We start from the raw sequence: 16,495 nt of genomic DNA on the forward strand, positions 1-16,495 counted from the left end.
TATGAATTCTCTTAAAAACATAAAATTGAAACCCCTATAAATCACCCCACTAAAGCCCAAATAAATGACTTACCTTCAGTGTACCTTCTGTAAAGCGCTTTTTAAATGTAACATTCATTCATTCAGTGAGAAAGGCTCATATACACTAAGCTCACCACATCAACGCACTTCAACCTAATAAAATATACAGATTAATATTGGTGCTGTTGGGTACAGGCGCAAGAATAAAAAGCAAACTCGCAAAACTGGGAGATAGAGAACAAAGCTGCAGAGTTGATCCTGCTGCTTCTCTTGCAAACGTAATGCAAGAGGAGCACTAAATAGTTTACAGGGAAGATAACAAACACAACATCCTCTTTATGAACACCATTTATCAATCAAATACTTAACGCACGGTGCACTAATCACAAGGGAGAGGCACACGTGTGCTCAATAACGGAGAAATAGCTTAATATTAGCAACTGCATTCTCTAATAAGGGCTGCACAGACACTGACAGACATTATAATGATTAAACAAACACATTAAAGCCATCTTATTTGTCACAAATAATTACGATGCATGCAACTTTTTTAGACTCATAGTAATTGAGATAGATATGTGCATTAAAAAATGCACTTGTTACATTGGACCATTTACAATTTAAAAATGTGCTTAAAAATTCTTAAAAGAATCTTAAAGGAAATGGTGACCATTTACAAGACCTGTACATGCTTAATATAGCCTACCGATTAAATTATAACCTAAAATCTTATGTAGCCTATCATTCATTTTACCTAATAATTTTACTGCATTAGTCATTCTAAAGAACAGCATGGCTTAAAGTTTGTGGGTAAAACCAGAATGTTAGGGTGTATTGACTAATTGAAACATTTGTCATGAGCCTGTTTGTTTATATATTTTAAAATTAAAATGTTAAAATTTGTACTCAAATTTGGTGAATCTTTGGGTGTCTTTAAAAAATTGCATGTCCACAAATATTAAAACAGCAAATGATGTTTTCTATGTGTACAGGGGACATATAATGTATAATACAGTTGCCCCCCTACAAGCAAGAATAAATAAAAATGAAATAAATAAACACCAGTAGTACTGTTTAGTATCAGTCAAATACTGACTATTTTAATACTGCCAGTCAATTAGGGGCAGGCTGTAAAACAAGAAGCATTTACACCTGCCGAGTCAAGAGATAAACAGCGGCAGCGGTGTTACACCGTATTCTGATTTACTAGGGTGACATACATCCTCTTTTTCCCGGACATGTCCTCTTTTTTTGGACCTTAAAGCGTCTGGCCGGGATTTCTATATTTGCGAAAATGTCCGGGATTCCGCTTTAGTTGCATTATGATGTGCATCTGGTCTAATACTTCATTGTGTGTGCGCACATATTTGCATTGCTTTAACCCCTCTTTGTAAGTCCCGCCTTCTCGCACACCAATTGGTCGATTTATAAGAGGCTTGCAGCAACTATTAGCAAAATTCCTGCCTGTCAATCTCTCCGCGAACACGCAAAGCGCTATTGTGTTCGGCATCAAACAGTTGCTTGACAGTAGCAGCAAATGACAGCTGAGTGGAAACAATGCCCAAACGAAAGTGGAAATTTACAGAAGATTGGCACAAAAAATTACCATGCTTTCGTCCAGGTCGAGATCTGTGGGAAGCAGAATGTATGACATGTAAAGCTGGCACTTATGTGTGTCAGTTGTTAAAAAGGTGCAAGTGATTTGGAAGCACACATTAGCTCTGCGAAGCATAAAGGGTCAGCAAAAGGTGAAAGTTCATCAGGTAAATTAATGGACTACTTTTTGCGACCAGGTGAAATTGTTATCGCATTGATTCATTTTCCATGGCCATTCCAAGTAATAGTAAATGAAGGTACACTCATGGCATCAAATATTTTATTTTAGTACATGGACATTTTTATTTATTTATATATATTTAGGTTATGCTAATAGAGTGTCTTTTTCACTGTATTAAAGTTTGCATGCACAGTAACACTGTTTTGAACCCTATTATCCCCCCCCCCCAACGCGAAAAAAAAAAAAAGGATAAAGAATATGGTCACCCTAGCTATACAAGTTCAGGGGAAACTTTCAACAATGGAAAACCAGGCTTTTAAATATTACATTTAATATTAATATTACAGGCAATGACTGGAATTGTTCAGTTGAAGGGGTACCAAACTGTGAATCCTGAACAAAACAGTTTGGTAAATACATGTTTACACATTAGCTTCCTCTCAGCTGACAAGCAATGAAAGAAGCTACGTGGTTAGCTAGTTAGCTATAAGCTTGTTGTCACTGAGAGTAAAAGATGGACTTTATTTACTTTCAAACATTGTGTCTCACCAACTAGGTAACAACATAGCGTGAAATCAACACTAAACAGACACTATCCACCACCGCACCGTTGTCTGTTAAGCTGCAAAAAGATGCTCTGATGTTTACCTTTCAATCTGCTACATTACTGATTGCACTAACAAACTATAGCTAGCTAACATAGCAAACAGATGTGATAAACATGAGTGACATGGTTGTCAGGGACAGGGTTAACATTATATTAGTTATATTGAAAAGGGAAAATGATGGGGAAGACACCGCTTAACTCCGCACCGCTTAACTCTGCCCTGTCTGCAGAGCCACCGTCAGCTCAGCTCTGTAAACAGTTGAGTCGGAGCGTGCTCTGTTGGACAAACTATGTTATGACACCAATTCTAAAGCATTGTTTTCTGCATTATATGTTCTGAAAAAAGTTTTCATATCTGTGCATATCGGTAAACATATACGCTGATACCGATATATCCGTGAAAGGCTAAAATCGGTCGGGCACTAGTCTCAACACATAGCAAGTTCTCAGTAATCCTCGGCAAACTTCAACAGTTAGTGGGACCAGCTCATTCGGTTGTTTGAGTCAGACAGTTTGAAGTGCTGCATAGCCAGTACAAATACTTCAGCTGTGCATCTTGCATCCTCAACCCTGGACTGAAGTTTGAATCATTTTGATTTTGTGAACCGGCTTGACCGGTTACTTGCTGAGAATCATCTCAAAAGAACGATTAGTTCAAGAACAGAACATCACTAATGTATTTAGCATGCTAACATTTCCTGTCACTAGCTAGCATATCACTAAAATTGTTTTATTTTAGTTATTTTGACTTGTTAAATTTTGTTGGGTTTACTTGATTCAGTTAAGTTGCCTCTACTTAAAGTATTTAACATAGCAATTTTAATTTAAGAAAACTAATTTCAAACATGTTGAACTACTGTCTATGATTGAATCAAGTTTAGCCAAAGAGTTGTTGTTTTTTTTGTTTTTGTTTTTTTTGTATTGTTTGTTTGTTTGTTTGTTTGTTTGTTTTTTTGCTGTTCAAACTTAAACTTAACTTACTATGTGGCTGTTTACATCCAATGTAAATAATGAAGGTACATTTTTCACCCATGAATATTTGTAGCTACCTCAAGATGTAGTTCTTGGCTTCTAAAATTTGCTCTGGAGTTTGAAAATGAAAGGATCACTGAGTTTTTAAATCATAATACAAGTTGAAGCTGAGGTTTGCCACATAGATTTCCTCCAGAATATTGGCTGTGAATAGATGTGCCAGTTTAATAATTGATTCTTCCTCCCATATTGAATTCATACTGTCTGTCTCTAAACATGTATTTTTAAGCAGTATATTTCTCCTTCACATAGTCTTTGTCCACCCCAGGAGTTTGTTTTGCAGTGTTAGGTCAGGATACTTTCAGATAAATCTTTCAAAATACAAGGTTGTCAGACTGGATTATCCTTGACGGTAGCAGCGACGAGATCAGCAGTGAATTGTGATGGCTCAGTTTGGGAGCAGCGATCTAAACTCATTTCGTGAGATTTGAAATAATCTTTGTAACCTTTCAGATAGTAACCTCATTATCTAGTTAGTGACTATGAAGCATTAACTGAAACACAATGACACTTTCTTCATAAAAGCTTAGATTGTGTGCAATCCATCAGTGCACATTATTACAAATTGTTATGTCCATTACAACTATCCTTTTTGGTCTGAAATCACAGAGTCCTCTTACACTTTCATTCCCTCCCCTCCAATCAACTGGCTTTATTCTGGTATTAAAAAAATCCAATATTTTCCCAAAGGATAAAAATAATCTCGCCCTACATTTTTTTTACCTGTTGAATATTTATTTGGTAATACATCATAATAGCTGATCAGTCATATAGCTACTGAGTAGGGATTGGACGATATATTGAATCGAGGCAAAACTCAATATTTTGACATTTTAAACATTGTTTTCTGTCCATATGATCATAAATTAAATGACCCGTCAAACATCATAATCTCTCTATCTCTTGGTTTTACTTCGGACAAGGTCCTTGAAGTGCTTAAAGTGCTTGAATTTAGCTCTTAGAAATGTAAGTACTGGAATACCTGGAAAATCGCCTTGTTTTGATGAAATGTGCTTGAGATTAAAACGGACTATTTCTTCCGTGTAATATGTGTCCAAAGGTGAAATCCCACACTCCACTTTCTTTGAATAATGTGTCTTTTAATATCCTCTCTATTCTTTACTGTAAGTTAAAAAAGTAAAAATAAATATTAATTTTAATCACAAAAATCAGGGATGCATTAAAAAAACATCTTTGTTATGTGTGTAACCTTGGTTCCCTGAGGGGAACGAAATGCTGTGTATGATCGCTATGGGACACCATCTGAGTGTCACATGGTCTGAAGCCCTTATACAATCACGGCAATTTATTTGCTGATGGTGCTTAAGCGACGCCCCCTAGGGAGCTACATCATGGGCTCCATAAAGGTGCTCGCATTCATGTCATCAAGTCTGATTTTCTGCAAAAGGCACAAGCCTATGCAGCTGCTAGAGAGTATGGCCAGCTACGCAATGTCTCATTCCCCTCAGGGAACCAAGGTTACGTACGTAAGCAAGACGTTCCCTTTCGTGGAACTCGAGCTGTGTACGATCGCTGTAGGAACTAATATATTCACGTCATGCGAACAGTAGCTGCCAACTGTCTAAGCCTGTGTGGCAAGCATATAGCGGCGCACAAGCGAGCTAAAGCATCTGAATAAAAGGAATTATGAATTTACTCCTTTTCCAACAGAGAGAACCTGGGAAGCAGGAGTCAAATCCTCATCCAGATTATAAAATCTAACATATGGATGTGGAAAGGACCACCCAGCCACCATACAAATGTCTTCCAAGGACGCACCTCTAGCCAAAGCCCATGAGGATGCCATGCTCCTTGTAGAATGTGCTCAAATACCCGAAGAGGAAGGTAAACTGTGTGCTACATAAGCACTCAAAATTGCATCAATAAGCCAATGAGACAGTCTTTGCTTGGACACTGAATCACCTCTGTTGCGGCTACCAAAGCACACAAACAACTGCTCTGACTTACGCCACTGGCTAGTACAGTCAACATAAACTCGCAGCGCCCAAACTGGTCAAAGCATATGTAACCTTTCATGCTCCTCCGTCTCAAATGAGGGAGGAGAGAAAGCCTGAAAAATAATGGTCTGCGAGCGAAATGATTTAGAAATAACCTTGGGCAAATAGCCAAAACAAGGTCTTAACACAACCTTTGTACACCGTGGTGCAAAATCCATACACAAGGGATTGACCAACAGGGCATGCAAATCACCGACTCTCTTAAATGATGCCAATGCCACTAGCAGAGCCATTTTGAGAGTCAAAAACTTATCAGTAACTGTTATCAAGGGCTCAAACAGAGCACCTGAAAGTGCCTCTAAAACAACAGATAAATCCCATAATGGAATGCGGACAGGATGAATAGGTCTAAGCCTGCGTACCCCGTGCATAAAGTGAGAGACAAAAAGTGTGCCCCGTTGAGGGGCCACACCCATAACTTCCACAAGTCTGGCCCGGGGTGCCAAATGCTGCCCCGTGCCTGAGACAACATGCTCACTCTGACTGGAATCTCCCAAGGCGTCTTTTTTAGGAGACCAGAGTCAAAACCCATACTTGAGATGACCAACATGGTGCCACTCACAGAAGCAGAATCCGATCCTCCCGAACTCTCTGTAGAACTGCGTGCAGCAGACTGATTGGTGGAAACACGTAAAGATGCGCTCTTGTAATCTGAGGATGAAATGTCCATTCTCCAGGCATCAGACCCTGTCTGTACAGGAGATCCACCCCCGAGTTCAACCGGACCGGAACATGTACGGCTTGTAGAGATAATACATTGTCCCGTGCCCACAGAATAATGTGATGTGCCAGCCTTAGCATGGCACAAGAGCGCACCCCTCCCTTGCGATTGATGTAGGACACCACCGTCCTGTTGTCCAACCAGATGAGGACATGACTGTCCTAAATCTCCGGAAGGAAAAACCTTAACGCCAGCAGCACTATGAGCATCTCCAGCCAGTTTATGTGCCAATATTGCCACTGGCCCACCCAGACTCCATAGGCTGGATGACCTTCGTGTACAGCACCCCAGGCATATGTCGTTATCACCTTGCAGCGACAAAACTGTCCCAACAGAATGCCCAACATCAGAAAGCGGGCCCATTTCCATGGCAGCAGAGTTTGGTAGCATTCACGTGTCACTCTGAAGGGATGAAGCACATGCGTCAGTGGTTGAAGTCCCTTTGTGGAGTTCATCTAGCACTGAAAAGGTCTCACATGCAACATGCCCAGGGGAATAACAGTGGACGCCACGATCATGAGCCCCAAAACCCTGTGAAATTTTCTCGCTGGGAGAACACGTCCCACTCTGAACATCTCTAGACACTGGCAAAATGACAGAACGTGAGCTGGAGACAGGCGTGCCTGCATTGCCTGCAAGTCCAGCTCCACACATAGAAACAGAGTCTGTTGCCCTGGCAACAGGACGCTCTTGTCTAGGTTTACACGCAGCCCTAAATTGCTCACATGGCTGAGAATGACATATCGATGTTGGGCAGCCAAAGTCTCTGAGTGAGCTAACACCAACCAATCGTTGAGAATTTAAAACACAGAAGCTTATAATAATAATTAATAATAATAATTATAAGCTTTGAAGCCTCAAGGGTGTCAGAGCTGCATCCACGCAATTTGTGAAATTGGGTGGTGCCAGTGCAAGTCCGAACGGAAGGATGCAAAATTGGTACGTTTTGCCCCAAAAGCGAATCTGAGAAAACACCTGTTTTGTCCCCCGGCTGTACTTGTGACACTCAAAACACCCTGCAACTGCTGCCAAGCCGCTAGATGGGCAGACAGAGGAATTAATGCATGGCTCTCACCTGTAGGATGACATGTAACCATTAGATTGCGTGCATGGCTTACTTTTGACAACTGCCCCACAACCAGTGGCACAACAGAGGGGGGCCTTTGTGCCTTTACTACTGTGGCTGGTTGAATGGGATTTAATAATGTTTCTGCCTTTATTGTATTCAGATATAATGATGATGAGCGCCCTGAAATTTACAGCAGGGACACTGACAGAATAAACCTTTTCCTTGGTATTTTGAACAGGGAAGAGTGTGTGAACATTGGGGGGAATGTTTATTTGAGAAAACTGGTTCGCCACAATGGCCCCAGCATTGTTTATAGGGGGACTACGTGTGGTGCTTACTGTGTGTTTTGTGTACACTTATGCTTGATGAACATCAAATTCTGTTATGCATGTCTCTAGACTCTTGGTCATGAAGACAGAGGCTGAATTCGGGAAGCGTTTTTCTAATGTTCGCTCCCCAAAGCAAGCTGCTGGGGGAAACTGAACCATATACTGGTTGTTGGGTGTTCGAGGCATTTACAACGGTGAACTCATCCTGATACTGACCGAAGGGCAAACAGGGGAGAAACGGATACGTTTATACAATCCAGTTTCATTGAGTTATATTACGTGTGCCCCGAGACCCTTGGTCATGGAGGCAGAGGCAAAACTAAAGCTGAAGATATTCAATGCTCGTTCTCCAGCGCAAATTACGGGGAAATGGAGCTAAATTGGTGTACTTAAAAATGGGTTAGACACTAAACTGGTCCCAGCATATAATTGGGGAACAACGTGTAGTACCTGAGACAAAGTGCTTTTGCACACCGGATAGAAAATTTAGTTGAGAATGCTCAACTTTAGTGAACTCTGCTTCATCAATAAATACTTTAGTGGGCTTTAGCTGGTCAGAAGACTGCGGTCCTCTGAATGGCGCCGATATGAACCCCAAGCACTTGTCTGTGAGACGCAATACATGTGGGGGGTAGCGTTTGCTAACCTTGATTCATAGGAGGCACAGAGTCTGTTGTCTGTCACCTTCACAAACAAAAGCATCACCTTGACCAACTTGTTCCCCAGCACAAGCCGAGGGAAATTCCAAACAGAGCCAGTAAATCAAAGGCATTCCTTAAAGCAATGTGCTTGGTTGGAATGCAAAACATCGTGTGTAGATCCAACAGCTATCTGAAAAGAGCGTCATCCATGGCACAATCAAAAAATTGAGCAGAGATGGCCTGCCTGATCCACAAAATGAGCAAAAGGAAAAACAAGTTAAAATTCCTTGCATCTCCTGATAGAATCCCGAGAGAATAATTGCACCGACTAAGTACCCCGCATGTTGGTTCACCATCACTCAGTTGGGGAATATTCTCTTATTCCAGCTCCCTCGTTCTGCGGCCGGGATTACTGGTCCATGCTGAGGATTCTCCATCGCTCACGATATGTTCACAGAGGAGCTCGCTCTACACGGTCAACTACCACTGCTATATTGGATCATATTCCTGTTATATGGTCCACTGAGCGATCGATGCGGCGCCGTTGTATGTCTCAGTGTGGCGCAAATATAAATTTACTTTGGTCGCTACCAAAGACATCCCTGCTCAGCTCTGCACTGAGAGAAAACAATCTGGTGGAAATTAAAATGGCTTTGATAAATGCAAGATCAGTATCAAACAAAACTTTTTTACTACATGATTTCTTCTCATCAAACAACCTGGACTTTTTATTTATTACTGAAACTTGGCTCACAGCAAATGAGCTAAGTCCTCTATCTGAACTCTCCCCTGCCAACTGTAACTACTTCAGCTGCCCTAGAACTTCCAGCCAGCGTGGGGGCATTGTGGTTATTTTTATGGACTTGTTTAATTTTTGGCTCTTACCAGTTGATGTTTACACTAGCTTCGAGGTTTTATTATGTAAAGTCAAACTAACTAGTCCTTTGCTTTGTGCTCTGATATACAGACCGCCGAAATCAAACAATGACTTTTTAAAGGAGTTTTCAGAATTTTTTTCATCCCGAGTTATGTGGTCCCAAGTTCTGATAACCTGCTGATTCTTGGCGATTTTACTATACATCTATGTTGTCCTTCAAAGCCTCTTGTAAGAGATTTTGTACAACTTTTAGACTCTTTTAGTCTCACTCAATCTATCTCAGGTCCTACACACAAGTTGGGTCATACACTAGATCTTGTCTTATCATCAGGGTTTTCCATTACAAACATCATTGTAAATGATGTTGGTTTGTCCGACCACTGGCCGGTTATGTTTGACTGTTTGATTTCCTGTTCAGATCCTGTTAATCAGCCTTCTACTTGCCTCTCCCAGTCTATTAACCCCAGTACTGCCGTACACTTTATGGATGCATTTCCAGCTTCTCCAGCTGGTAGTAGTGCACTGACAACACAGTGTTTAGATGTTGAGGAGTTGGTAAAGAGCTTTAATACCTCCTGTACAGTGATTTTTAAATGTAGTTGCCCCTCTCAAAACCAAGAAAACTAAACCGAAAAACAGCCTTGGTTTAACAATGACGTTCGAGCTTTAAAGAAGGAATACAGAATGGCAGAAAGAAAATGGAAAAGGGATAATTACAAATTTCATATCAACTTCTGCAAAATACTCTGTCTCAATTCCAGGAAGCTGTTTCTTTGCAAAGGGCAAATTATCTCTCCAATTTCATCTCAAAAAATTCTCACTTCCCTAAGATTCTGTTTTCTACTTTAAATTCTGTGTTACTGTAAATCCTACTAGTGCAGCTGGTCCAGATCCAAGTTTAGAGTCATGTGAGAAGTTTTGTAGTTTCTTTATAAATAAATTCATTGGCATTAAATTGCTGATTTCTCCTAAGTTACCCCAGAATTTCCAATATTCAAATACTAGTCCATCCTATTTTTCTAATTTTCACTCTATAATGCACTCTGAGTTGTTGGACATTATTTCCAGCATGAAATCAACCACCTGTTCTTTCGACGTCATTCCTACAAAGTTGCTCAAGGTCATACTGGATTCTGTTTCACCTACTGTGCTCTCTATTATTAACGGCTCCTTACAGAAAAGTATTTTTCCATCCTGCTTTAAACATGCTATGGTCCAGCCTTTACTCAAAAAACCTAATCTTGATCCTTCTGATCTCAACAACTATAGACCTATCTCAAAATTGCCTATCATTTTTGTTTAAAGTATTGGAGAAGGTTGTATTAAACCAGCTATCTCCTTATCTACTTTCAAATGATATTCTGGATCCTTTTCAGTCAGGTTTCAGTGCTAAACACAGTACTGAGTTGGCTCTTCTAAGAGTAGTAAATGACCTTTTAATATCTGTAGACTCTGGTAACTGTGCCATCCTGGTATTGCTGGATTTAAGTGTAGCCTTTGATACTGTGGATCATCGCATCCTTCTAAATAGGTTAAATCTCGAGGTCGGTATCCATAATGCTGCATTTCACTAATAGGAGTTTTTCGGTGGAAATTGGTGAATTTTCATCGAGTGCAGCTCCCATTACATGTGGGGTGCCTTAGGGCTCTATTCTGGTTCCAACCTTATTTTCTTTATACATGCTCCCTCTCCATTCTATATTTGAGTATCATAAGGTCTCCTATCATATCTATGCTGATGATACTCAGCTCTATTTTCCTCTAAAATCAGGTACAGATTCAGTCTCCTCCTTGTTAGCATGTTTAAAGGACATTAAAGGCTGGATGGATGATAATTTCCTCCAGTTGAACCAGAAAAAGACTGAAGTCATTTTGTTTGGCCCCCCACAGCAGTTAGAAAATTTTAGCCCTTCCCTGGGCCCCCTTCAAGAAAATATTCATGACCATGTTAGAAACCTGGGGATTATTTTCGATCATGAATTAAAATTTGATAAATTCTGTGGTCAGAGCCAGTTTTTTTTTTTTTTTTTTCAGCTTAAGGGGCTTCGCAAGCTTAAAACTTGTCTTACTTTTAATGATTTGGAAACCATCAAACACGCATTCATCTCAAACAGGCTGGACTACTGTAATGCTCTGTATGCCGGAATTAACCAGTCCTCACCCTCGCGTCTACAACTGGTACAGAATGCCGCAGCCTGTTTTTTGACTGGGACAAAAAAGAGGGAGCATATTACGCCTGTGTTAGCATCACTTCATTGGTTACCTGTTCAATACAGAGTTGATTTTAAGATTTTAGTAAATCTTGCTCCTACTTATATTTCGGATATTCTTCGTCCCTACTCTTCTCACAGAATGCTCAGATCCTCCACTCAGCTGCTATTGACTGTTCCAAATTCACGATTAAAAACCAAAGGTGATAAGGCCTTTTCAGTTCAGGCTCCAAAGCTTTGGAACACCCTACATCTTTTTATTAGATCATCCCCTAATCTAATTACATTTAAATCATCTCTTAAAACATACTTTTTTTCTCAGGCTTATTCATAACTTGTTTTCACCATTAGTACAATTATGTTTTTATTTGCTGTCTGGTGACGCTTTGTATTATGTTGATTTAGATATTTTCTTTTTTTCCTATATTTGTATTTATTTTACATTGTATTTTCATTAATGGTTTTCATTGTAGGGGGATTTGTTATTTTATGTCTGTTGTACAGCACCTTGGTTGGCACTCATGGTGCTTTTAAGGTGCTATATAAATAAACCTGACCTTGACCTTGACCAAGCATGATACCGCGAGCAGCGCTTCAAATGGTGAGGGGAGTAAGAGAGAGGCCGAGGCCACTCCTCCATTGCCTTATTCATGTGCATTCTCCCTGAACAACACAGAAAAAGACAATAGGACAAAGGGGCCAATTTTGTTTCCTTACCGTCCAATGACGAATTCTCTTATACATCTTTTTTTTAATGGCAACAGCTCACGACGCGCTTGGTCTCTTGCACGCGTTGTTTGTCAGAAAATGGCTGCCGAGCCAGGCCTCAGGAGCATGTCCGATGAGACTCACACTTTCGCTCAGGAGGAGGATTACGTGTCCGTTCACACTCCTATCTTCTCAGACACAAATCCCAAACGGCTCCAGCACATGGAGCTCCAAATCTGGAGGCCATAGAACTGGAACAATTGGGGATAGTGTCTCATGGTGAGAGACTGCGAGCCTCGACGAAGCGCTGTTGTCCTCGTCGGTCCATTTATAATGTTTGGAAAAAAACACAGTGAAATTGCTCTGAAGTTTACACTGTCAATGAAAAATAATCCTCGTTTCGACGTGAGTCGCTAGAAACAAACACGGGCTTAGACAATTGGTGCACTTAAGAACAGAAAATCTGACTCAATGGCACAAAAGCGAGCATCTTTATGGAGCCTGTGACATAGCTCCCTAGGGGCATGACTGTATAATTGGCATGGTTGTATAAGGGCTTCAGACCACGTGACACTCAGACGGTGTCCCATAGCGATCATAAGCATCTCGAGTTCCACGAAAGGAACCGAGATTTCTGAACCTTATATCGTATATCGAACCGAATTGTGAGAGAACCATATCGTCACATCCCTACTACTGAGGCATTGATTTATGCTACTGTTTTAGGCAGGGCCAGCCCATAGGTTTGTGGGGCCCTAGGAGAAATCATGAAAACAGACCCCACTGCTGTGAAAGCTGTCATAACTTTAAAACATCCATAGAACCACTGCAAATATGATCAGTGGATTTTTTTATAAGCACTCTATAGCTCAGTAGATAACAAATAACGTGTCCAAGAACCTTTTTGCCAACATAAAGATGTTAAGTTAAAATGAATATGAATGTATAAGTGAAAGTGTGGATTTTAGTTTCTATTACAAGTCAGAATTTCTTCACTGTTTTAAGTTTTTCACCATTTTATTCTCCTAGGAGGAAAAATAGCTTCCATGGAAAGGAAGTCCTTTTTAAACAGGTCAAAATAATTCTTAAGATTATACAAGCACATGCCAATTTTAATCCCCAATTTTTTTTTCTAGAAGCATAAATAGACTATTGTCTCAATATGAAGTTAAGGAAACTGCAAGTATAATAATTACAGGGTAACCTTTAACAATAAGGTTCTATTTGTTAAAATTTGTAAATGCATTTCGTATCATGAACTAACCATGAACAATATAATTTTACATCATTTAATAATCTTAGTTAAAGTTTATAAATGTTTCTAAAAAATAGAAATTGTTTAATGTTTGTTCATGTTGATTCATATTGCATTAAATAATGTTAACTTAACATATACAACTTTTAATGTTAAAAAAAAAGCATTAGTTTGCTGTATGTAGAAATTAAAATGAACCAAGATTATTATTATTTTTTTATTTATATGCATCCCCTTTTCTCCCCAATTTGGAATGCCCAATTCCCACTACTTAGTAGGTCCTCATGGTGGCACGGTTACTCTCCTCAATCCGAGTGGCGGAGGACAAGTCTCAGTTGCCTCCACTTCTGAGACAGTCAATCCACGCATCTTATCACGTGGCTCACTGTGCATGACACCGCGGAGACCCACAGAATGTGGAGGCTCATGCTACTCTCTGCGATCAACACAAAATTTACCACGTGCCCCATTGAGAGCGAGGACCACTAATCGTGACCACAAGGAGGTTACCCCATGTGACTCTACCCACCCTAGCAACCGGGCCAATTTGGTTGCTTAGCAGACCTGGCTGGAGTCACTCAGCACACCCTGGATTCGAACTCGCGACTCCAGGGGTGGTAGTCAGCGTCAATACTCGCTGAGCTACCCAGGCCCCCCATGAACCAAGATTATTAAGTTATGTTCATTATTAGTTCATGTTAACTAATGTAGTTAATGTTACAATGCAACTGTATTGTAAAGTGTTACCAATTACAATAAGAAAATGTTGTTTAAAATAGTTTTAAATAAAGTGTCACACTGCATAACCATGCGTAAATGCTTATTTATTGCAACAAAAATTACTAAAAACAAAAAGTTGTCCAGAATATGAGCAAAAGTGAATACAATTTTAAGCATCAGTGAAAATCAGGTAGCAACAGCAATGTGGGAAATAATATTGTATAAGTAAAATCACATATTCTAAATAGGGCCTATAAACACAACACCTCTAAAAATATAAATAAAAAAAGAACAAATACAAATATATGAGAAGTATAAATGCATTCCTGTTTTTTGGCAGATTTTACAAATAGGAGAGTTTGGTTCTTTTGCAGATTAATTGCTCATATTTTCTGCGTCTTTATGTCAGCAGTGTCTGAATTCCTTCCCCAGATTATTCTTGATAAAACAAGACAAGCCCTATGCTTTGACAAGCACTTTTTCTGCCTTTGTTTAAACAAAGTAAGCCTCAAAGACTTAAATAGACATAAAGCAATATTTTTCATGACTTATTTTCTGCGTTTCTGTCAGGAGTGAGCATTATTCAGCAATGTGTGTGATCTGTCTTTAATAAAACTGTGATAAGAAGCAGCGCTTCCCTGCAATGCATTGCGATATGTATAAATGATGCTAATTATTGTGTAGCTACTGCTAATGGCTTCACTGTCTGCCAATTTTAAATACACTGGAGTTATTGTAATTGTTGTAACTTTCAGTTATTTGTCATTTGGTAATTATTCAGAGCTCATCTTATTTTTAATGTTGTTTTTGGTTATCACCATCATTGTGATTTGTGTGTTAAATGATGCGGTCTACACACATTGCCGGTGATCACACTGATTATGTGAATAATGGAATACCTAGAGCAGGGATTTTCAATTAAAGTTCCAAGAGGTCCGCTCTACATTTCCTTCCAAGCAAAGGTCCGGATAGTAATACGTAGCTTATATGGTGTCAGTAGTCATATACGTTTTTGAATAGTTTTTATAACTTGCCACATAAGTGGCGTCTGAGGGATCTTCCACCAAAAAATTTAAATATTTCTTCAAGACTTTATAAGTCAAGGGCACTTGGATATAAATATTAAAAGATAAAATCAACAGTTTGTTTTGAAACTGAATGACAGCAGTCCAGTATTTGTGTTTAAATATTTTTACTTTCAGAATATATATGTATGGGAAATAGGAGGCCTTTTGACGGAGAAAAAATACTGAATGGGGGTTCAGGGGTGAAGAAAATGTATTAAAAAACAAAATGTAAATGTCTGAATGGACCATTTTTATATTTTCCTTAAAGTGAGAATCTACTAACAACAAACAAACAATTTACATAACAACAGTGAAGAATTAAAATACTGTTTGCTTAATTTAAGTATAAATAGGCTTTCCTTGCCACCCATGCCATGATGGTATCTCAGATAAATATTCACAAAATTGGAACAAAAATCAGTATGGCAGCATGTTAACTTGTCCTGAAACAAACCTGGCTTAGCTGAACCATCTGAACCATCACATATCAGACAGATGAAGATAGTTTCACTTTGCTTCATTTTTGTTTTCTGCAGTGTGTTTAAGTGAAAGATGCCAGTATCTGTATTTAACGGTGTCTCCGCTGCTATTGTTAAAATAACCGCACATGCGGCTTTACATACAGTAAATTGAACTTTATGTAGTGCCTCATGTCTAGTGGGGAGAGAGGCAATGCGCACGGAGCGTAAATAAAGTGCATTCAACACTTGGGAATAAAGTGCGTAGCACTGAACGTGCTTGAGAGAAATATTTCTCTCTAGCGCTGAGTGCGTTTTGTTCCCGCTCCGCACGCGTACACGTGTATGCTTAAACAATCACTTAGCCAGGTGACAGATAACTAGCAGAAAGATTTAGATCTCAGTCCGGACTTAATTGTCCTTCGGTCCGGTCCGGTCCGGAGTCCGCCTATAGAGTACCCCTGACCAAGAACACTGGTAATTCCAAAATAGAAGTTGTTGATGTTTCTTAAAATTATTGTGAATTGTTCATGATCCATGCACTTATATATGGGTACCCCCAGGCACGTCGGGGCCCTAAATGGCCACCTATATTGCTGTAACAGTTCGTGGAAAGGAGGATGCTGGGGCCGGCTTGACAAAACACATAGACATTTATTGTTGCACTTTTCAGTCGCACACATTAAGGACGCTTTTCAGCAGTACACAAAAGGTTTGCTTTCAGCTGCACTACACACAAACTCTGTTGGCTTTTCAGCTCAACACACAAACACAAACAGCTTCACGCAACTCACTCTCCCGTCTACCGCTATCTGTTCTCCTTAAGTACTCCCGCCGCCCCTCGCTGGAACGCGAGACCGGTGTGGCACGCAGGTGAAAGTCATTCACCACTTATCTTCCCGGCCTCGCTCTGCCCAGACGCCGCTCAGCTCCGCCCTGCTCACCACAATCGCTTAAAGGACGGGCCGGCCCTAGTTGTAGGTAT

At 39.9% G+C, this 16,495-nt stretch overlaps 1 protein-coding gene across 1 annotated transcript in view; it reads left to right on the forward strand.

Moving 5' to 3' along the window:
- The window catches only part of LOC127453076 (CUB and sushi domain-containing protein 3-like), a 435,789-nt gene that overhangs the window by 399,429 nt on the left and 19,865 nt on the right, over positions 1 to 16,495 (forward strand). The window lies entirely within an intron of this gene.

Source organism: Myxocyprinus asiaticus, chromosome 15 (genome assembly GCF_019703515.2).
Source record: "Myxocyprinus asiaticus isolate MX2 ecotype Aquarium Trade chromosome 15, UBuf_Myxa_2, whole genome shotgun sequence".
Taxonomy (NCBI): domain Eukaryota; kingdom Metazoa; phylum Chordata; class Actinopteri; order Cypriniformes; family Catostomidae; genus Myxocyprinus; species Myxocyprinus asiaticus.